At 37.1% G+C, this 24,800-nt stretch overlaps 1 non-coding gene across 1 annotated transcript; it reads left to right on the forward strand.

The window, feature by feature from the left end:
* The first annotated feature begins 18,732 nt into the window (after nt 1-18,732).
* Nucleotides 18,733-18,839, forward strand: LOC145135018 (small nucleolar RNA R71). Its single transcript, XR_013719499.1, has one exon. It is a non-coding gene; the product is annotated as a small nucleolar RNA R71 (small nucleolar RNA).
* The last annotated feature ends 5,961 nt before the right edge of the window (nt 18,840-24,800 follow it).

Genomic DNA, 24,800 nt, shown 5'->3' on the forward strand with positions numbered 1-24,800 from the left:
TAATATCTCGAACTCAGAATAAGGGCTCGTTTGATGTGGTATCTAACTGGGTCCAAAGAGTACTGGGTCCATAAAATAACAATTGGCACGTTTGATATTGATTTTAGATGTAGGGGACTCGGTCCAACATTAGGACTCGGTCCAATAAAAATAGAAGACTCGGTCCTTGCTTTCAACTTGATGGACCGAGATAAATAAAAAATAAAAAACTTGTCTATGCCCTACATCCCTCCCCTGTTAACCTCCCAGCGACGAAGCAAGAAGTCCCAGTAGCGATTCAAATCTGTCGTGCAGCAGCATCAATTAACAGCAACAGGAACGATCAACAGCAGTAGCAACGATCAACAACAACAACATCAATCAATAGGTTTGTTTTTCTGTTTGTCCTTATTTTTTCTGCATGATCAACATGAACAGCATCAACCAATTGGCACGTTTTTCTATTATTGATTCTTAAAATTTCCATGTTTTCATGTTCTTGATTTTTCACGTCCAGGATTTATTGTTTGTCATTGTTTTTCATGTTCTTGATTCTTAGAATTCTCACGTGAGCATGCATCTTATTTGTTGATTCTTGAAAACAAGAAGTGAAAATTATATACGGTAGAAAACTGAACATGAAATATATATATATGCTACCATACGGCATTATTTAACCAACAATTTGATGATTCAGTTTATAATATTCATTATTTGACAAGACTCATGGATTAAGCAACGTATGAAAACACAAACAAAGCAATAAAATATAAAAGATAAAAAAACATGGTTAGGTAGTAGAACCTTTTCAGGATCTCCTCTCTTATCAGGATGATTCTTTTTATTGATTAATTACTATACATCTTCCAAAAACAAAATTGGTGAATATGTGTATATATTTGCATAACATGTGTGTTACATTTGTGTTACATCTTTTTTTATATGTATATATATTTGTGTTTATGTGTGCAAATATGTGTATATATTTGCATAACATGTTAAACATTTATTTATTTCTTAGACATGACGGAAAAGAGAAGTAGAGCTAGTTGGTCTTCGGATTTTGTGAACAAAACTTTTCTTGATGCATGTATCGAAGAACTGACAAGTAACGGTCGGGAGGGTAGTGGTCTCAAAGGTACCTCATGGAATACAATAGCTGGAAAACTAAAAAAAGAACACGACTTTGTTGTTGACAAAAAACAAATGAAATATCGTTATGAATATTTGAAAAGCAAGTATTCAGTTTGGTTTAAATTAAAAAACAAAACTGGGAATCTCTATAATCCTATCACAAACACGTTTCAAATGACGGATGAAGAGTGGAAAGCAGAGGCAAATGTAATCTTTTAATTTAAAACACATTTTTTTTAGAGTTTAATAATAAAATCAATTTTCAAACAGTTGAACAAGATGGTTGAGAAATTAAGAAATGCACCCCTCCTTTACCCTGATCTATGCATCCAATTGTTTGACGGTGCGACCTCGACTGGTGCTGCTAGTTGGGGACCATCTTCAACAGTCCCTCACCCTGTAGAAGGCTTTACTACACAAGATTATGAGGATATCGAGATGGTAGATACACCACCTCAAATGGATATCCCAGCCTCAGCATCAACAGTACCCCCACCTACAAGTGCATCACATGCAAGTGGAGATTCGTCTGGTCGGTCCAAAAACAAAAGAGGAAAACGAAATGCACCCACAGACTCACTTGATGATGACATAAGAGAGGTTGGCAAGGATATTATGAAGGCGGCTCAGGCGTTCGCGCAAACTAATAATCTTGACAAGGAGATGGATGAATGTATTGAAAAATTGAAAGGCTTGGAGTGGGGAAATTCTGATCCGAAATACATCACTACTCTCATGTTGTTCGCTGAAAATGCTGGTAACAGGAAAATCTGGTTACGCCTCGAGTCTTCGACTTGTGAGTTGTGGGTGAAAAGTGCGGGAAAGAATTTTAGATTACTTGGTTGACTTTAGTATGACTTTAGGATGTTTTTGGCTTTATGCTTTATGGATTTATATTATGGTACATGTTATGGATTTTTATGTGTAGGGTTGTTATGTGTTATGTTTAGGATTTTTAAGTTTAGGTTGTTTATGTGTTATGTTTAGGACTGTTATTTGGTATTGACTTTTATGTTATGGAATTTTTATGTGATGGATTTTTATGTTATAGAGTTATATGTCATCCATTTTAATGTTACAGATTAGTTTTATGGTTTATGTTATAAAATTTATGTGATTTGTATTTAACATGTAACAGGTTACTTATGGATAAGGAATGTGAATTTTTAGGTTTCCTTATACTCTCATGCTATTGGTTGATGTTGGTTCGAAAAAGAAAAAAAATAATTGGAAGAATAAAAGCTAACGAATCGGAAGAAACCGGGCATGCATATACACAAGATTTGATATACGGATGTCCTATACAATGTTTTCATATGATGCGTCTTTCACAAGATGCATTTGTAGTATTATGCAATCATTTTACTCAAAGAAATTGGTTGCAACGTAGTAGGACAATAAGCGTTGAAGAGAAGATGGCTATATTTTTACATGTTATAGGACATAATGAACGTTTTCGAGTTGTTAAAGAAAGGTTTCACCACTCCATACAAACGATTCATCAATGTTTTCATGAAGTGCTAAAAGCAATGATGTGTTTTGCAAGAGAAATTATTATACCAACATCTTCTAATACAACAAGAAATACCTCGAAACGACATAGACGGCTAAAAAACATATTTCCTGGAGCAATAGGTGCACTAGATGGAACACTTGTACATGCAGTCGTGCCCGTTGATGAACAAACTCGCTATAGGGGAAGAGGAAAAGGTGAATGTTATCAAAATGTAATAGGAATTTGTGATTTTGATATGATATTCACCTTTGTATGGGCTGGATGGGAGGGCATATCACACGATTCTAAAGTTTTGAAAGAAGTTGCATTTAATCCGACTTCTGGATTTCCATTCCCTCCACCAGGTTTGTCATTTTTCTATAAGTTTTATTACCTATATTATTTATATGATTAATTTGTCACCTATCTACAGATAAATATTACCTTTGTGATGCCGCATATACCAACACCCATGGATTTATGGCTCCTTACCGCAATACTAGGTATTGGTTAGCCGATTTTCGAAGAAACAGAGCTTTAATTAAGGAAGAAAGGTTCAATCATGCTCATGCACAACTTAGAAATATCATTGAACGTGCTTATGGTGTATTGAAGGCGAGATTTCCAATTTTAAAATGTATGACTCCTTATCCTTTTCCAGTGCAAAGAGACATAGTCATTGCCTGTGTCGCGGTCCATAATTTTATAAAGAAATACGATATTCAGGATGACCTATTTACGAACTTTGAACAAAACACTATGGTTACTCCTAATGTGGTAGGTGGAGGAAGTGAGGGCCAAAACATACAAGGCATAGAATGGGGTTCAGAAGCCATTGCGTATATGACTACTTTGCGTGACCAGATTGCTACTCAGTTACTTTCAAATGGTTCACGTTAGATGATATAGTTTTTTATTATGTATGGCAATGTGTATTTGGGTTTTGTATTACACTTTGTATTTGGATTTTAAATTATGTATGTTTAATTTGGATTTTATGTGATAATTATTATTTTTATAATTATTTTATCTAACACAAAAGGACAATATAAGGATAATATGGCCATTTTTATCATTCAGCACAATCAGTCAGATAAATAATCAAACAACATAATTTCAGTCAGATGTAGACTCAGTCAGAATTTCTAACCCAGTCAGCTTCTAACTCAGTCAGCTCTAACCCAATCAGCAACTATCAAACGACACCTAGGTAAATAAAAGAGTACATACCAGCCACGACATCGGGCACTGCGCGGACCTCCTCCGCTGTCAACTGGAAGGGTCTCCTGCGAGCCTTTGGTGCCTCGACCTTCGCTGGCCGGATCTCGATAGCTCTAGCAGCAGGTGCAGATCCCTGTGCTGTTCCCTGAAGTAGCTGTGGGCACTCGGCCTTCCGATGGCCCGTCTGGTTGCATTGAAAGCAAACCGAAATTCCCTTGGGGCAATCCCTTGCAATATGCCCCTCCTTCCCACACTTGTAGCACACACCTGCCCTGCACGTCCCATCATGAATCTTGCCGCACTTCCCACAAGTGCGTCCCTTCTGGCCTCCAGACCTCGAATCAGCGGGCCTTGCCCGCTTGGCTGCCAGCTGAGACTGTGCCGGCCGCCTATCCCTCCTCTGAGACTTTGCCTCCTCCCTGGCCTAAGTCTCCAGCTCAATCTCCCTCTTCCGAGCATTTTCCTGGAGCTCGGAAAATGTCCGGTATGTCGATTTCGCCACGAACTCACGAATGTCTCTCCTTAGTATGCTCAGATAACGGCTCATACGTGCCTGCTCAGAAGACACGTGCTCAGGGAAAAACAACGCCCTCTCATGAAATATCCGCGTAATCACTGTCACAGACTCAATTCCCTGCTTGAAGGACAAGAACTCCTGGGCTAAACGTTCCCTCTCCACCGAGGGAACATACTCATCTTGAAACATGGTGGTGAACCTCTCCCAAGTCGACGTTGTAATCTCTGCAGGAGTGAAATCAGCAGTCACAAACTTCCACCAATCCGTTGCTCCCAAGCGAAGCTGGTTCAGCGCGAACCGTACCCTCAGATGCTCCGGACAAGAACATGTGTAGAAGCATCCCTCGACGTCAGAGATCCACCTCATCGCGACTATCGGATCCTGAGTCCCATCAAACTCTGGTGGCTTCGTGTTGTTGAACTCTCGGTATAGCAACGAGTCACCCCCCTGTGGCCTGGCAGCGGCGACGGCTGCGGTGGCTACAACAACAACAGCCTCGGTAAGAGCGGCATATCGCTTGTCAAATGTCTCAATCAACGTGGTCTTGATAGACCCAAACATCTCTGGAATCTCAGCTCGAATGGCTACGGCCACCTCCTCGTGAATCAACCTACGAATCTCCTCATCACTGGTACCACTGCCTCCTGGGTTGTGGCGCGTACCCACCATGATGTCTCTGAAACACAACACAAAAGAAATCATAGACTCGCTCGAGTATACTCGCACTCGATCACTCAACCCTACTTGTTCCTTAGTACCCTAAGGATTCTTACTTGGGCTGCTCCCTGATCCGGTGTTTCCAGTAGTACGGGCCCTATACTACCTTCCACACCACATCAATATTCACCCCAAGTCCTCCTCGTAGGATCCCAGAGCACAAGTACTCTATATCTCGCTAATCACAGGCTACCCTCAAGTAGTCCTCTCATAAGCTCCTCGCTGCTACCTACTCACTCTCAAAGTATCTCATAGTAGCAGTAATCTCCTAGGCTAAGGCATCACAAATCAAGCCACTCTAGTCCTAGATATGAATACCTAGCCTACTCTAGCATGCATAGCATATCACATAATATCTCATAACACATAATGTAAGGGTATTTTGGGAAATCATCGTTCGGGCGCTGGCTGATCGTACACACTGTTCCGTTCTGCTTGTCTCAAAATCTTTTACTCTTTTAGAAAAATTGTTTATTTTATGAAGAATTTTCTCAAATCCTCATTTTGAGTTCAGATACACCCGAAGATGCATCCGAATCCCTCAAACCAAGGCTTTGATACCAACTTGTAACGACGTGAAAATTTAAAACAATTTTTTTTCATTTTTCAAAACATAGCATATCTCATATAAATCATCTCATAACTCAAGTGTATCAAATGTTATCACGGTAAAACATATCCTAAAATCTCAATTACAAAATCCTCTGCCAGTGTGTAAAAATCATGCCGGCGCCTTCCCGCGATCCTCGCTAGTACCTGAAACACAAATCACATAACACGGTAAGCATAAATGCTTAGTGAGTTCCCCAAAATACCACATACAACACATAAGCCACTTGAGGCTATAACTCGGTAAGACTCTCCGGTCAATGTGTCTCAGCGGGACCCTCTGGTCCCGTAGCTCGTTGGACCCTCCGGTCCGATCTAGCTCGTTGGACCCTCCGGTCCGGTCTGGTTGAGGACCCTCTGGCCTCGTAAGTCGTTGGACCCTCCGATCCGGTCTAATATCACATATCATATATACATCAAAAACACATAAATCTCAAGCAAGCACATAACATATAAGACCCTCCGGTCTGCATATGGATACCACTCTAGGTAATGTAAAGTGAGAAGACTGACCTTGGGTAACCTCAGAAAGTCTCGAACTCGAAATACTGATCTAGCCTCCGCCTAATCACATAAAGTAATTTACCTCTAATTAACAACGATTCTCATAGGCTAGACTAATCCCTTCCTATAATCTCTTAGAAGGGGAAAAGACCATTTTACCCCTCCAATGGTCCAAATGTCCAAATGTTGACCAAACCCTAAAAGTCAACTCCAGTCAACGATCCAACTTTGACCAGACTCGTCGAGTGCACTCGGGTGACTTGGCGAGTCCATGCGTGACCTCTGAATCCTCCTAAGGCCTCACTCGACTCGTCGAGTTAACCTTTCACTCGACTGGTTACCACTGATCACGAATCGTGGAGCAACACGATTCGACTCATCGAGTCCTCTCATGGACTCGACGAGTTTCCTCCATGACAATGCTCAAACGACCTTCTGAGGTCAGATTTGTTTCTCTAACTTATAGATCTAACCTTCTAATACCCAAAAGTCACGTAAAGGTCCCATCTTTATGTTCATGCATCGCACATATGGCTCTATTTGATGAAATAACTCTTAAAATGGAAACCTAGACTCAAAACTCTTATGGGACTGCATAAAGCTGGATTATTGGGACTCTCTGTACCTCTCAAGGTCCATATCTAAAGTCTATTTCCCAATGGGACTCCACATGCCCAATATTCCAACTAAAGAAGGGGTAAAGAAAACCTAGATTCATGAGATCTACTATATACACGAAAATAGGCATGGATTCATACCTCAAACAGCAACCTTTGAAGAAGTGATAGTAGATCTGAGCTCCTCAATCAGCCTAGCTTGAATCACCTCCTTCCTTCTTGCAATAATGCACTAAAGGTGATGTAATTAGCTCCTTCCCTCACTCTCTATGCGCTCTGGTTCGTTAGGGTTTCTCAAGTGGGTGTGTGGCCGCAAATGAAGGCCATAAGGTCCTTTAAATAGGGCACTGGACCAAAGATTTAGGGTTTATGTCCACAGCGCGGAGTCGTCGAGTCTATTCATTAATCCGAGTCAATAGTCGTGATCCCACTCGGCGAGTTTAGACGTCAACTCGTCGAGTCCCTCTTCTCATCTCAAAACAAATATTTAAAATTATGATACCTGGAAATCCGGATGTTACAGTAAACATACAAGACTGACTTCGAAACTAACATGAGACTAAGGACGCTTCGACACCTCACAACTAAATTCGACCTCAACAATAAGCTCAAATGGGAGATTCCAATTTGGGGCTATCATGATAGGGGTATTGGTTAATTTCTCCATAGATGCCAACATTTATTTGTAAGGCACTAAGTATATAGTTGCCAATGATCATCTATAGGGCACTAAATCCATAGCTGCCAGGGTTTTTTGAGTGCATCTGGTGAACACATTATTCACAACACCTATAGGTTGCGAGCGTGCTAGCGTTCCACTAGAATGTCTAGAATAGTCTGTGGTTGTCATCTATACTTTGCTAGATGATTGGGCCATATCTTGGGTCCAGGCTTCTCAACATCTTTCACCTCTCATCATCTATGTCATCTTTCATCTCTCATCATTCATCTCATCTTTCATCTCTCATCTAATATGTCATCTACCTATCTTTACCCATCGTAATTATAGGTATAAAATACGTATACAGTTTAAATCAAATAAAACATGGATATTTTGTTCATCCAGCACAACACATAATATGCACACATAAAATGTAATTTATATTAAATACTTCATATCTATGTGTAAGATGAAAGTAACTATGCACTCACTTGTTAAAGTGATGATTCCAAACTCGGGCAACACTTTGCTTCTAATAATTTTATTCTCCTTCGACGAAACCTACTATTATTACCACTAGATTTTAGTCTAATACTTATTGCGACTATTTACAAGCGATATTGTTTTATAAGTGTTAAACAATATTTTTCAACTACTATGAATATATAGGGGCCATACATGAAACACCAAAGGGCAGGACCATTTTGGCATTTAAGCTGTTCTGAAATCCAACAACCCTATGCGGCCCTTCAAACCAGATTCCCCGTACCACGAGTAGTTAAAAGATATTATAATAACACTTTGTATATTTTATAATACTTACATATATTGGTTATAGGTTCATAATAACAATAATGAACGTAAACCCGACTCTGCGTGGGCAGAACTTCCGAGCCGAAAGCTCTTCTTCTCGGAGCCTTTTAGCGCTTAGGGAATCGCCTCTAGCACCTTGGAGTTAGTAGGGATTGGGAGGGGTTTAGATAGATGTTTGAGAGAGAAAGAAAGGTTGTGGTGTGAAGAAATGGGAGAAACCCCGCATCTATTTATAGGCCACAACTTCGGACTACGCTAGGCGTACCCTCAGAGTATGTTGCGTGTACTCAGTACGCTGCGCGTACTTAGTACACTGCGTGTACGAGGGGCTATGTTGCACGTACAAGGGGGCAGCTGTCAGCTCCGCATGCGAGACCGTGGGGAGAAAGCAAGGGCTGAGATTAAGCCACATCACCCTCCACGCATCTACATATGCACAACTTATAAATTCCGTAAATTTCGCATACGAGCTCCGTTTTTGACGTTCTTTATATCCACGTGTAGGTGGTGACGTAATCTACAACTTCGTTTAGACTCTGTCGGCTAATTTTGAATTTATTTTTAAAGTTATATTTTAACAAGCTTAGACATGTAAAGTCCGTTAAAAATTCATAACTTTGCCATCGGACGTCTGTTTTCGTGTGTCTTTATATCGTTGCGCTCCTATTAAAGAGATCTTTTATTCTCGTTTAGAATGTGTCGGCTAAAATTTGGTCGATCTAAAATTCGAATTCCGGGCTGTACAATGTTATGTTAAATCTTAGAAAAATCATAACTTCCTCATACGAAGTCAGATTTAGACGTTCTTTTTATGCACGCTCTTGGTTTAATGTATACTACAAATTTAGTTTAGGTTTATAAGACTAAAAAGTAATTTATCAAAAATTCACTTTTTACGTTACGCAGTGTCGTGCCAGTTTAGCCGAAAACTTTGACGGGTCATAACTTCTTCGTTATAACTCAGATTTCAGCTTTCTTTATTTGTATGGAACCCTTGTGACATATACTATAACTTAGTTAAGATTATTTATTTTAAATAATCTTCTATAAAAAAGTCATTTTTGATGCTTATTATCTTTAAATTAACTAGCCCCAATCTGCGGGCGTTACACTTTCCATCCTCCAAGCTCATTCTCTAGTAATTCATTAAACACATCAATTGAAAAAGCTATATCATCACTTATCTTTGAGTCTTGGATTGCTCTATTTACTCAAAAAGTGACCGCTTCTTATCCAAATCGAAGAATGATTTTGGATTCTCTTATATCGACCAAGGCTCGAGCGGTGCTCAAAAAGGGCCTTCCAAGAATGATTGGGACTTGTTCGTCTTCCTCCATGTCTAAAACAATAAAATATACAGAAAAAACAAACTTGTCAACTTTAACTAATAGATCTTCACAAATTCCTCGTGGAAAGGTCATCATTTTGTTTGCTAAATGAATGACCATGCTGACTGGTCTTGGTTCGGGGAGATCAAGCTTCTTGAAGAACGAATAAGGCATCAAATTAACACTTGCTCCTGAGTCGGCAAGATCATGGCTTGTGGCTAAATTTCCGAATTGACAAGGTAGAATTAAGCTTGCCGACATCTTCTTTAGTAGCATATTCAATTTTGTAGTTGAGCAGGTTTCATTTAGTACCACCTTAGATATTACCTTTATCTTCTTTTGGTTAGTTAGGAGATCTTTTAGAAACTTCACATACTTTGGCATTTACGCCAAGGCTTCAAGGAACGAAATATTGATTTCAAGCGACTTTATGTGATCTAAGAGCTTCTGGTAGTCTTCAAAATTCTTTTATTGTCTTGATCTACTAGGAAAGGGAAGTGGTGGGCGGTATGGCTGAACAGTTTCAACACTCTTCTTTGTTGGATTAGTGTCTAAGTCCATAACTATAATTAGTATGTACTTGACCCGACTCGGCATGGTCCATTTGGGTTGCATGGCATCGGAACATTTGGATAGACCGTTTATGAGGAAAAGACATTTTGTGACATATTAATATATTATAAGTTCTAATATATTAATATGAAATCATGTTATTTAATTAGTATTGATCAAGAATTAATTTGGACTTAATTTAGTGATCAAAAAGAGACTAATTAAATATATGGGGATTGATTCTGTAAATCATTCATTCTTATATATGTGGGCTTATGATCCAAGATTCCTTTATGTTGGGTTTAACCCATGTGGTGATCCATGGATACTCCATGGAGGTTAAAACCCATGGAGCATAAGGAATGGGTAAAGTCAAGAGTTACATGGTGTAACCCTAATAGCCACACTATATAAGAACCCCTTTAGTTCAAGAAATTGGCACTAGTGATACATATTTTGAGGGCTAGCCGATTTGAACATGTATGTCTTCTTCTCATGGTTATTCCAAGAGTTCATGATGTTGTGTGAACCATTTGAGGTGTCACACTTGGGGCACTAGGCTCTCAAGCTTCATGGAGTCAAGCAACAACAACAAGGTATGTATTCTATCTATTTTAGTATCCTAGTATCAATGTTTTGGTATGCTAGTTAGGATAATACCTTGGATAATCATATTTGCATGTATATTAGAGAAAACATAGATCCAAGGTATTTAGGGTTGCATGTACACTTAGGAGTGTTAGAATGCTCAAAACCCATCAGTGGTATCAGAGCCTAGGCTTGTTTTCAATTATACTTGATGCAAATTGCTGAAAAATGCTGAAAAAGTCGAATTTCGGGCATTCTGGGCACTGTACTCGCCGAGTCCACTGATGAACTCGCCGAGTCCATGAAGAAAATCATCCTACTTGGCGAGTAGGTTGATACACTCGACGAGTACGAGCCCCTGACAGCATATCTTCGAGTTTTTTGGCTAGAAATGGACTAGGAACATTACCATAAGCTGTTTTTGAACCTATAATCCTGTTTTTGATGTGGTAATGTTCATACTAATCCAATTTCAAAGATAATTGTCAATAGATTCATGTTTTGTATTAGTTTAGTGATTAGGCTAATTACATGAAAAAGTTTGATTAAATTATCTTGTTCTTATGAGTTGCTTAGATTAATAGAAAAGTTAATTGATTATGTGTTTTCAATCCATTTTAATCTAAGAGTTGATTCTAAAATGTGTTTTTGTAACTTGTCCTCAAGTTATATGAAAAGTCACATTTAAGTTTCATAAAACTCATAAAAGTTGGTAATGGTTACAAAAATGAAGAGTCTTGTCCTCAAGTTATGGAGGTTCAAGAGTCACTTCATTAAGTAATAAAATATGTAACCTTAATTAATTCCATAAATTACAAAATAAAGAAAAGTTACATTCTTTTATTAGTTTAAAGTCTTCCATAACTTGTCCTCAAGTTATGGAACTTGAAGAGTTTTTTTTTAATTAAAACTACTTTAAACACATAAGTTATGGAATTAATTAGTTTTGAATAGTTTCAAAACTTGCCCTCAAGTTTTGGAATTTGAAAAGTTTTCTCTTATGAATACTTTAATTCCAAGTTAGCCCTTAGAATTTTAAAAGTTAAAATTCAAACCCTTATACTATTATTATAATTTTAATTATATAGATATGTATAAGATAAAGTCAATCTTACTGTTAGTAGGCCTCATTCACGAAGCCGGTCTATAAGGGGGGTATAAGGTTACCGCCTATAAAATGGCAGTTTAATGGGTGTCCGCTCTCACCCACCGCTTCCTTGACTGGTGGAGGGTCGTTAGCCGAACGGGTAGGAAAGGACTATAATTCTCCCTTCATTAAAAGTATTAATGATAAATACTAAGTAACTAAACACTTGTACATTCCCAATCTTAGTTACTTAGGAAAATGTGAAAAGGTGCTAACCCATGAAATTACACTTTGTACCTTACCAAGTCATTAGTGGAGCGTGTGTGGTTAACCGACACACTAATAAGGACTAGTAAGAGTGGCAAAGGGTAACTTGACTCTATTATAGATCGGTGGAGCGTGTGTGGTTAACCGGCACATCGATTAGGTGATAAAGTTAAGGGTACCAAGTCAATTTGCATGGTTATTCACACCTTGTTTGTGATCCTCGGCATCCCAGTCACAAACTTGAGAGGGCACAATCGAGATTCAAACATGCCATTGAAAGTTCAATGTATCTCAAAAGATCTAGGAGTTTCAAATCCAATTAAAACTTAATTATATTTCGTTTTTCATGGTGGAAATTGGTAAATCGTCATTTACCTACCTTCAACTATTTTATAACTTGGATTACGGCATCCCTCTTCCAGTTATAAATAGGTTGTTGGGTCCTAGCCATAATATTTCATATTGGGTGTTATATTAAGGACTTTAAATCAACTCTCTTGAATATCTCCCGAAAGATGATCTTCCCAAATCTCTTGAAACAAGCTTTCCTAAATGAAGATGATGTCCCATGGAAATCATACTTCTTTCACCTCCTCCAATTATTCTCCCTAACCCACAAGTTCCTGAAAAGTTTAAGGTCACTCAAGCAAAGGTCTATATGTGATCACATCTTGGAGATGTAGTCAGATATTGACAAGCCGGGAGAGTTGGGTATCAAAGTCTTGAGAAAGTTGGTGACTCAACTATTTTCTAAGTCACATAGTGAGTTCCTTTGGGACTCCTATGAAACAGACTATGACAAGACCCTTAATGATCTTATCTATTTGCTAAGATCAACTTCCTAAAACTTTATGGACATTGACAATGATGACATTGGATATCCAGTAAAGCTCTCTCTTCCCAATGGAAAGGGATCGGCCATAGTCAACTCGGTTGACCAAATGGTAAAGAGAACGGCTAAGTCTGAGATAGTCCCATTATCAAGGGTCTATTGCCAAAGAAAGGGGCATTGGTTGCGAAGCTGCCAAATTTACCTAAGGATATTAAAGTCAATAAGTTTGACTCTACTTCGGGTAAAGTCCACTATCTAACTCTGCTAAGTTTCTATTCTGAGATTCTTGATACATGATGTGACTGGGTCACATGTTGATGTTTTAAGAATCAAAGAAAAAGTGAAGAAACTTAAAGAAAGAATATGTTGAATCTGATGGCATAGATGGATTTCTATCGCATAGTTTGAAGATCAGATTCTTGAGCTACTTCTTAAGAGTTATGATATATTGCTTAGGAATAAATAACAACAAAGTTTTCATGTGCTTTTGCATTGTAAGGATAGTTTTTCCGCAAAGTTTTAAAATAAAAGAATTTTTTTTTTGATTTTATTTATTTTAAAATATCCTTACAATGGCATTTGTGAAAACTTTTGTTGCTTATAAGATTCCATTAAGAGCAAGAGTGGAAATATGAATTTGATTCTTTCATTTGTGGTAGTGTCTAAATTTACCAAATAAGGAAAGATTCTCATCACCTAAGTTTCAGTTGGATAGAAACTTGGAATCATGCAAGTTGTATAGCATGATGAATAAGAACTTTCAAGCATTGGAAAAATTAAGACTAACTACTTGTTCACATGGATGTGTGAGTCAAGTAAAGGATCGAGTACACATTCTTGTGCACTGATCAAGCCCACCACAAATAATCGTTAAGACTATTCGTCATTATTTACTAAAATTCAGTAAATATGGTTATACTTACAAGCTTAAGTGTAATTCTGAGACATTGGAAAAGGTTTCAATGTATGGCAGAGCGAATAAGAAGAATCAACTTAGGCAGAAAGATAAAAGTTTCTCAAATCTGAAAAGATGGGAGAGTACTTTAGTATCATGTTATATAATCATCTTAATGATTAAGAGACCTTATCACAATTCATCCTCTAAGTGCATTCTGGTAGCTAAGAAGAGGAGCTATGAATTGTTGAATTGGTTAAATCAAGAAGATGATTTATACTTCGTTCCAAAAACAATTCTTAGAGTTATACTCTAAGATTGTAACTTGAGTGACATGTCTTAAAGAAGGTTTAAAACACTTGTCAAATGTAAGAGTAAAAGTTTTCTACTCCTGTACATTTGAAATTGGTAAGTTGTGATGTTTTGGATAAAACAAAGACCAACTAAGGCCAATTGTGTGAAGTGTTTGTCTTGATTAGAATCCACACTATCTCTTGAATATCTGACAAGAAAGTCTTATATGTCAAGAGGACAGTAGGAGTCTTAAAGGTCTTGAAAGTCTCAAGAACTAATCAAGAATAAAACCTGAAGTTCTTCACTAGCACACGACTTGAGGTTTATAACCTATCGTGTCGACATGTCTGTGCCTATTCAAGTTGGCTTTGCATAGGAGTTCTGAGAGTTCTCAATTGGTTGCACAGCTACTTGGAAGCAATGGCAGGCCCTTGAGCTGCCAAATGGCAAGAATTTAAGATTGCACAAGTTTAATCCATATAAGTGTGGATTTGTCAGTAACCTTGTCTTGTGATTATGGTTTTGACAAAATTCATATGGATAGGAACTCATACACCATAAAATCTAAGTGTCATAAGGTTTCTCTCCGATTCATGAAAATGATGGTGAGGAAACACTTTCACTAAGTAGATTTTAGCTAGATAGCAATTGTGATATTTGCATTCTCAAAGTCGTTAGTGGAGCGTGTGTGGTTAACCAGCACACTAACATGGACTTGTGAGAAGTGGTAAAGGTTTAAACAATCGAGACTATGATTACGACATCCCTTTTCATAGTTCTTAAAATTGTTTAGACACACCTGTGAGCTATCTAAGATAAGGTGTATGATATTGATAACGTTTTATCAAAGCAATCTAGTATCAGAAATCTGAACTTTGGTAAGAAAGTCAATAAAGTATTGATTTCTAGAAGTCCAGCTGATTTCTGATTACATGTCAAAGCTAGTGGGAGCATAAGTGTTATGCTAATAATCATCATGTTAGTGGGAGCATGATAATTATGATAAAGGTTGCAAGTTAGCAATGTTAATTATAGAAAACAAAATTTTCAATTCGTGAGGCTGCAGGGGTTGGAAAAGTTGTTTTGCTATAATTAAGGGAGAGGAAATTATACTTCATTTCAATTCTAAAAGCTTAGATTGAGATTTTAGTCGTATTTAGTCAAGGATATATATATGAATTTCATGTTGGAATGACTCAACATAAGGAAATTCTATATATGGGTCCATTATTTGCGTTCTAAAATTCGATTATGATTACGGCATCCCTTTTCATAATCTGAATTATGAGAACTTCGCAAATAGAAATGGAAATGTTATATCAAAAGACTGGTTTAGTCTTTATGTGAGACATCATGACTCGTGTCCCATATGCTTCGGATATTAGATCGATTACATGTGCTATATTTATCCTTTCTAAAATTTTCCAAATGCATGGGGCATTAAGAAGGGAAAAGGTCTAGAACTGGATATGACTAAAAGGATTAAGCAATTGTCGAGGACAATCTAAGGTTACCAAAGATTGGTTGCTCAAGGACCGTTGGAAATATAATGTTAATTCTGGAAGGACCATATTGACATAATCTGTAAGGAGGCAACTCTTGTTCAGAAGTGATAGTCAAAATGGAATATGGAAATGTTTCAAAGTTGGAAATTATTCAATCTGTGTAAGATTAGGAAACTTAATGCAAGAAGGATGTTTCCAAGGAGTTCATCTCCTTGGAATGCTCTGTAATGGTTGTTGTGAAGTCTTTCTGACTCTGTGCATAATCATTATAGGAGGATCAATGCATATAAGTTTAGAATCTAACAGATTTCAGTAAATGGCATGAATTTGGAATTCTTGCATTTGCAGTAAGGATTTGGGACTGTGAAAGAGGATCATTCGAGTTATGTTCAATTGATCAAATTCACAAAGTGAAGATCATAGACAAACATAGTATGCATACTTGGTGTATGGCATGACTAGTGTTTAGAAAACATAGTGTACATGCTTGGAGCATGGGACAACTATTGTTTTAAATTCAAGAATAAAGTTGATAGCTGAAACAGTATACAATGAATAATGTGTAATCATATGGTGATAAATAAAAGGTGTTTTATTTATGTTCATAGGTTTTGATACCATATTAGATTCTATTATTATTGTGTTTCATTTTGCATGTTTTGACTTCCAGAATAACTAGGTCGTTCTTCCTGATTGACTAAGTTATTCAAACTATCCACAGTCGGTCATATGTTGGAAGTAGATATGAATCAAGACTGTCATGGGTTGGCTTGTAGAGGTCTAAGATGTTGGACAAGGGGCTACAACACTCATGAGTGCTCATAAGTTCTGAGTATTGGATTCAACCCGCGCTCATTGGAATCACTTCATGGATTTTATCACGAGTGATCATGAGACGATAATATCTTATATTCTTCAAACCTAGAGATATGAGTTGTTACTATGAGTTGGTTGTACATTGATTGCACGAAAACGCATTCGGTAACTCGGTGTTATAAAACGTTCCTTTGTGTATGATTCAACAAGTAGTAGAACAAGCCATATGAGTCGAAGTTTATCCATTCATTTTACCATCGGGATAAAAGCGATATCTGTGGGCCCCTCGATGATTTGCTGATGACAAATGTAAGTGCTCGGCCGGGCCTGGACTTATTTGATTTGTTCAATTAGTCAATCGTCATAAATCGGAAATCGGGAAACAACAAATGGACAGAGAGAATGATTATAATCCATGTCTCAGTCCATATGATATCTAGAATGGAGGAATATATGATCCCTTATCTAATGGACAAGTCATTGACAAAGGTCAGAGTTCATCTACAAGGTCAGAGTTCGACAGCGGCTTTTGAGAGCTACGATTGCCAGTTGGTTCCTGAAGTCATACGCAATAATAGTTTTAGACTTATCCAAGTGGGAGACTGTTAGATTAGTGTCTAAGTCCATAACTATAATTGGTATGTACTTGACCCGACTCGGCATGGTCCATTTGGGTTGCATGGCATCGGAACATTTGGATAGACCGTTTATGAGGAAAAGACATTTTGTGACATATTAATATATTATAAGTTCTAATATATTAATATGAAATCATGTTATTTAATTAGTATTGATCAAGAATTAATTTGGACTTAATTTCGTGATCAAAAAGAGACTAATTAAATATATGGGGATTGATTGTGTAAATCATTCATTCTTATATATGTGGGCTTATGATCCAAGATTCCTTTATGTTGGGTTTAACCCATGTGGTGATCCATGGATACTCCATGGAGGTTAAAACCCATGGAGCATAAGGAATGGGTAAAGTCATGAGTTACATGGTGTAACCCTAATAGCCACACTATATAAGAACCCCTTTAGTTCAAGAAATTGGCACTAATGATACATATTTTGAGGGCTAGCCGATTTGAACATGTATGTCTTCTTCTCATGGTTATTCCAAGAGTTCATGATGTTGTGTGAACCATTTGAGGTGTCACACTTGGGGCACTAGGCTCTCAAGCTTCATGGAGTCAAGCAACAACAACAAGGTATGTATTCTATCTATTTTAGTATCCTAGTATCAATGTTTTGGTATGCTAGTTAGGTTAATACCTTGGATAATCATATTTGCATGTATAATAGAGAAAACATAGATCCAAGGTATTTAGGGTTGCATGTACATTTAGGAGTGTTAGAATGCTCAAAACCCATCATTCTTTTCATGTTCCTGCCACATCGTGGTATCAGCACCACGTCGTGGTGACTGTTCAGAATCCTTTTGTTGATTTGCTTTCCGACTTTCTTTCTCATCTTCCGGGTTGTTTCTGTTAATGGGAGTTAGATGGGTAACAATTTTCCCACTTCTAGTTGTAATATCTTGGATGTGAGCTCCTTTTAGATTTTGTTCGGTGTTTCCTGGAAGGGAGCCCTGTGATCTTTCATTGAATTGCTTAGCTAGTTGCCCACGTTGTTTTTCGATGTTGAGGATTGAAGCTTGCTAATTTCCGAGTAAATTTTGTTGATCACTCATTAGAACTTGCTGATCTCTTATTGATGCATCGGTTTCATCATGCCTCTTTTCTGATGTAGTGCAAAGCGGGCAAGCATTGACTCAAAATCGGGTTTCTTTTCAGGTGCTGGTTCCTCTCTTTGGTAAAAACCTTTTCCTTTTTGCTCAAACTTCTCCTCTTTGGCTTTCTTATACTCATTATAAGGTAACCAATTTTTCTTGGGATTTCTCCAATCTTCATCATAACGATCACCGCTTGAGTATCAAGCTTGAACCTTTCGGTTTCCATTCACATAAAGATCACAGTCTCTAGTTAAATGCGGTCCGTTATGTTTTTACACCCCACTCTTATAGCATGGATTGTTTGATCCATTTTAGTCATCCTCCTATCCATGTTATGCAACATTGCTAAGACCATCGACATTTCCTCTGAAGCAGCATTAACATTTCCCCTAGTTGTGTCATATCGAGGGTTATGGTATTCTCTTGAATGTTTAGAAAATTCCTCGATTAGCTCCTTGATTGCAGCTAGTGCTTTCTTTGTTAGTGGCCCTTGAGAATCAAGGAGTAGCCTATTTGTGACGTTCTCCACATCATAGGAAATTGAGACTTCTTGTTGGATGTTGAGGTCATTTTGAGGACAGTTTCTCAACAAACCCTTGTATAACTCCCACGCCTCGTACAATGACTCACCCGCTTGTTGCTCGAAATTTGCAATGGCCTTCTTCAACTTGGAAACCTTAGATGGTGGGAAAAACCGTTGTATGAACTCTTCACGCATTTTTCCCAAGTTGTTATCATGCCCGGTGGGAGTTCCTTCAACCAATCTTTTGCTGTACCCTTAAGAGTAACAGGGAGCATTCTTAGCAAGACTGTCTCGTGTGGGACGTTTGGTATGTTGAAGTAGTCAGCAATGTCATTGACCTCATCAATGTGCTTGTAGGCGTCCTCGTGGCCTTTTCTAGAAAAAGGGATATCCTTTAGTACGGTAAGGATACGTCCCTTAAGCTCAAAGGTAGTAGTAGCAGGAATTGCGGGTTGCACAAGTCCTGGTCCGGTGGTCTTCACGCATCCGCCTCTTGTAGGCTTCCATCATCATGTCTGCAATGTCCGTCATTTTGTCTTTTGGTTCGTTTTCAGATTCACTGACTTTGTCTGATTCTTGTTCGCTTTCAGGATCGTAACCTAAATCCTTTTTGTTAGGAGACTTCTCAAAATATTTGAATTCGCTTTCAAGAGTTCTTTTTCTTGATTCTCCGAGTTTGGTTGTCTTCTTCTTATGGAATTCTGACTCAGGATCGTCAAACGGTGGTAAGATTGGTGTGCTTGACCCTTAGGTCATAAATCACTAAAACAAAAACAAATAAAACGTGTAAAAAGAACAAAAATGAAAACTAAAACTTAACTGTTACGATACCACGACGTTATGTTAATGACCACGACATGGTAAGTCAAACAGTAGAAAGACTAAAAACGAAAGTAGACAGAAAAATCCTAATAAAATAGCAGATTCAAATTAACTAAAAATGGACAGTTCCCCGGCAACGGTGCCAACAACTTGATGCTTTAATAACTATGCACTAGTTAATCCTACTAATGTAACTAATTATTACCTAAGGCAGTGTACCTTGTTGAGAATAGTATAGCACAATAGACAGGTATCCAACACAAGGAATGAGATTATTAGCTAATTTTTATCTACTAATAATTAAATTACTATTAAATTTAAAAAAAGGGGTTTTCTCTAATTTTGCAAAACTAGAAACTTAATTAACTAAACTAACTAACTATCAACTATTAAGGCAAATGTTAAAACTAAAAGCAAGAAACACAAAAGTTGATTTAAACCAAGGTAATTGAGAGACTTTCGTTTAGCTTCGATTTACTTGCTATTATGGTTGATTTATGGAAGTGAAATGGATTAATGTTTCATTGGTTACCGATTCCTAAGATGACCAAGTTAATGCTCACTAACTTAATCCTTTAGCAAATGAGCTCATTCATATGGTGATCAGGCGGACAAACTAACAAGTTTACTAGTGTTCAGTTGGAGTTAAATTAGACTTACAATAGATTGATCAAATTGGTTTATTGATTCAATTCAATATATGATTGGTCTTCATATATTAGCTCCTACGATTATTGTCACACCCCAAAACCGGAACGGCGGAAACGTTCGGGGGTGGAGGACGTCATGTTCAGTATCACAACAATGCAAAGTAGTAAACAAGCAACAACATCATCCATTGCATTAATAATATAATTTCATACAAGTGTGTTTTGTCAAGTTATATAGACACCAAAAATATACATCAAAAATAAAAGATGAGTCTTGAACGAGCTCCATCTTCTCAAAACCTGGCACCGGTACCTGTCTACTGGTGACCTGAGAATACAAGTTATTTTGAAAAAGTTTATCAGCTTTAAAGCTGGTGAGATCATAAGTATATTAGTGTCTGTATTTGTATGAAAGTGTTTGTAAGTCTGTAATGTATAAGTTTTGTAAAAGTTTGTAATTGTTTGAACTATCCTAGAAAACCCTATGTTTCCTACTAAAAGTAGCCTTCTACCAAGGCATCTAGTGTCTGTGTGTGTGTCTCTTGTAAGAGTATGTATTTTCCCAAATCTGACTATCATTAACCAAAAATATAGTTTTTACATTATTGTTTATTGTGTGAATATCACAAAGTAAATGTAAAGGGAAAATGAAATAGTACTGTAGTGTTGTATTAAGTAACTACTGATGTACTAATTACTTTAAACCAATTGTTATTTTAAAGTACCATGTGATCGGCCTGTATCCTGCTACCGACTCTATAGAAAAACGACGATGTAAGACGTCGTAAGAAATGACGTTTGGCACCCGTAGACTTGCAAGTCCCACTGTAGCGAGCAGCAAGGTGTAGGATAGTCAATCCAATATAGATCTATACACAAACTCATACGCTCTCCACTTAAGGAGATTTTGGATACAAAACGGGTCATGACAGGTAGTGTCATTCCCCCGTTAAGTGGCTCACATAACTGTAAGTAATGTATATGTATATGTATATGTATGTGCTAGCTGTATTGTGTGTTCTTTCTCTGTCTAGCCTGTATGTTTTCTTTCTCATCACTGTGTATTATGTTTGTTTCTCATCACTATGTATTATGTTTGTTTCTCATCACTATGTATTATGTTTGTTTCTCATCACTATGTATTATGTTTGTTTCTCATCACTATGTATTATGTTTGTTTCTCATCACTATGTATTATGTTTGTTTCTCATCACGATGTATTACTCATGAATGAACTGACTCATTGTATGTTTCATTGTTCTAGTAATAGTATCTTCCTAAACTATACCTATTATAGTTTACTGGTAATGTTGTTTGTGTATATGAACATGTTTGTATACCTTTGCTACCCAAAGGCATTGAACTGAATGAAAGAAGTAACCTTTTATATCTATACACATATACATGATATATAACTAGGATTCAAACGACCTTCGGACAAATAACCCGAATACCCTAAGTCCACAACCAAACAAGGAACAGGAAGTAAAGTGAGCTATCAGTCCTAAGTCCTTTCAATCCTACTTATATAATTATATCCATATAGATACACAGAATATAAGTTAAAAGAGTTTAATAAAAGTATTTGATATGTAAAAGAGTTTGTAAAACAGTTTGTAAAACAGTTTGAAGTAAAACAGTTTGATAATACAGTTTGAAAAGTAAGAAATCCACTTGTTTGGTAGTTATTAATCACATGTGATTGATATAATAACTATAATAGTTCAACTTGTATTCCCCCCCATAAAAGCATTTAAAAACATTTAAAAGGTTAATTAAGGGGTATGAACTCACCTGTAGTGAGTGGTTTGGATGAACGGAATGTATAGGATGCTAGGTGTCAAGTGCAGACTTGTACAGACACGATGATCCTAGTTAACATATAATATCACATATATGTATCCAATTAGTCTTTAAACAACTAATTATTTAAGTGCTATAAGTCCTAAGGATTGCATCTAAGTGTTGTAGGACATTGCTATTGAGTTTAGGGTTCAAGGGGACCCTTTATTTGAGTTTACGGTTTTGTGACCATAACTCATTGAGTTTACGGTCGTAAACCCATGAGTTTACGGCCGTAAACTCATGTTTCTTTGACCATTTTGTGTTTTGAAGCCTTAAAGATCACAAGAAGCATTCCTACTTCATGTTTAAGCCTTAGGAAGAGATTAGGGCACCATTTCACTCCTTTTAGGAGTTTACGGTCCTTGGACCATTTCCCTTTGGGTTTACGGCCATAAACCCAAATGATTTATGGTCTTTTGATGTTTTCAAGTCCTAAACACATTAAGGAAGTGGTCTAGGCTAGTTTCCAAAGCTTAGAAGGGACTAGGGCACACTTTGGCACCCTTTTTGGGGTTTACGGTCCAAGAACATCTTGGACCGTAAACACCTTTGATCCTTGGTTTCTTGGATGTTTTCTTGATTTTTAGAAGTGTAACAAGCTCTATAATACTCTAGGATAGAAGTACTTACTAGGTAGAAGCTTGAAGAGGTGCTAAAAGTCCAAGAACACTAGTGTGTGTTCTTGGTGAAACTTGAAGATCTACACTTTTGGAATGATTTCACGGATGGAATCATGTTAGATCACTAGATTAAGGTATATATCAACTTATTAGGGTAAGAAATACTTACAAGTTGAAGATCTTGAAGAAATGTTGGATGATACTTGAGAGAGAATTGAGTTTTGGATCTTGAAATTGTGAAAAGTGATAAATAATGACTAAGTGTCATATTTATACCCTCTTTTAGGGTTTACGGCCGTAAACACCTTTGTTTAGGCCGTAAACTCCAAACTCTTGGAGTTTTGGAATAATATTGTTGCACAATAAACCCTAGGGCATCCTCTCTCTTGTTATCTCCTGAAGTACTAATCTTAAAATACTCAAACTTATTCCAAAAAGCTTGAAAATTAGCAGAAACAGTTCTGACTCCTATTGAAGTGAATGGTTGTACAGAATAGAAATTTCGGGTTGTCACAATTATTTACCCACTTTTCTAGTTAACCTTAGGTTCTAGTCATAACACTAGTCCTACAATTTTTGTAATTTACAAATATCATAAGATTCAAGTTCAATTAAGGAAGATGGTCATGCAATCTAGATCAAACTCAACAATAAACAGAAAAAGTAGATCTCATAAGTATAGAAAGTTATTTAATAAGCTAAGGTAACAAATAACGAATAAAACTTAATCCTAACCATAAATCAAGCCATAAAAAGTCAAGCAAACCTACACTAAGCGAAATTCATAGTGTTTTAGCCCATGATTTCAGCAATCAAACTCAGAAAAATGAAATTCATTGTAATAAACATTATTAAACTAATGTAGAAAATCGTAATAAAGGGTTGTACTGCCTTAATGCTCTTTATTTACAATCTATGATCGAATTATTCACTTACAAGCTTCAGAACGGATACTTGGCCTTCAAAAATCGATAGTAGCTTCCAGCAAAGTTACAAATTCGGAGGAGAATGGCTTCTATTTATACTTTTCCTGAAAACAGATCACCACAATGTGGTAAGTCTACCACGTCGTGGCCTTCGTGGTTATCCCGTATTCAACAAGTATTCTAAATCAATCGGGATAGTCCAAAAAACCACGTCGTGGGAATGTCACCACAACGTGGAGAGTATATTTTTCTTCATTTTAAGACTTGATTCAAATTCCTAGCTTCCAGCTTCTAGCTTCCTGATTTCCTTTTTGCTTCGAGCATGTCTTTTACCCCTACAACACAATACATAACAAATTAAGAACCTTTTGTTCTATAAAGGGCATAAAAGTTACTAAAAATATTAAGATATGATATAAAATTATATGTATAGATATGCACATATCACATATCCTTCAGATATTATGAGATTTGATTTTGGGATACTCTGATTTATTATTTTGATATTTGGAAACTATGTTTTGTAAACAATTTATGGTTTTGGTGTGGTTTTGAAAAACAAAAATTTACCTTGATTTTTGGGACGTTACAAGTTGATATCAGAGCCCTGGTTTGAGTGCATTGGATGAGCATTAATGTGAATCCAGACTCAAACTAAGGATCTGTAAAAGTTTTCAAAATAGTTTTTAAAGGTAACCAGAGAAGGATGAGATGTGTACGATCAGTCGTAGCAAGAAAGTGCACCCCAAGATATCCACATTGTTATTTGATTATGATGATTACGATAAAAATGCATGCTAGTTTGTAGGTTAGGGATTCTCAGGAATTGCATGATAGAACTGCCTGATGTGTGATGCCTGATTGCCTCGGAGAACCTCTTGTACGCTAGATGAAATTGACATCATTATTATAGTTGCTTAGTGTGTGCATCATAGTTGTACATAACTAAGATTTTATAATATGAGAATGTTAGATTTAGCCTTATTTTATGTTCTTGTCTAATGAAGGGCTTAGGGTAGAATCATGTATTCAACTGTCAATAGGATTCAACATTGTGTATGATTAGCATGCACAAATGGTTGTAGGGTTCGTGGAAGTATCATGAGTGAGTACAGTTCATAGCGAGCCAGCGTGAGGAATGTGTTGGATTAATGTCTAAGTCCATAACTATAATTGGTAAGACTTGACCGACCCGGCATGGTCCATTTGGGTTGCATGGCATCATGCATTTGGATAGACTATAAT

Source organism: Lactuca virosa, chromosome 8 (assembly GCF_052849685.1).
Source record: "Lactuca virosa cultivar CGN04683 chromosome 8, Lactuca_virosa_CGN04683_v6, whole genome shotgun sequence".
Classification (NCBI taxonomy): domain Eukaryota; kingdom Viridiplantae; phylum Streptophyta; class Magnoliopsida; order Asterales; family Asteraceae; genus Lactuca; species Lactuca virosa.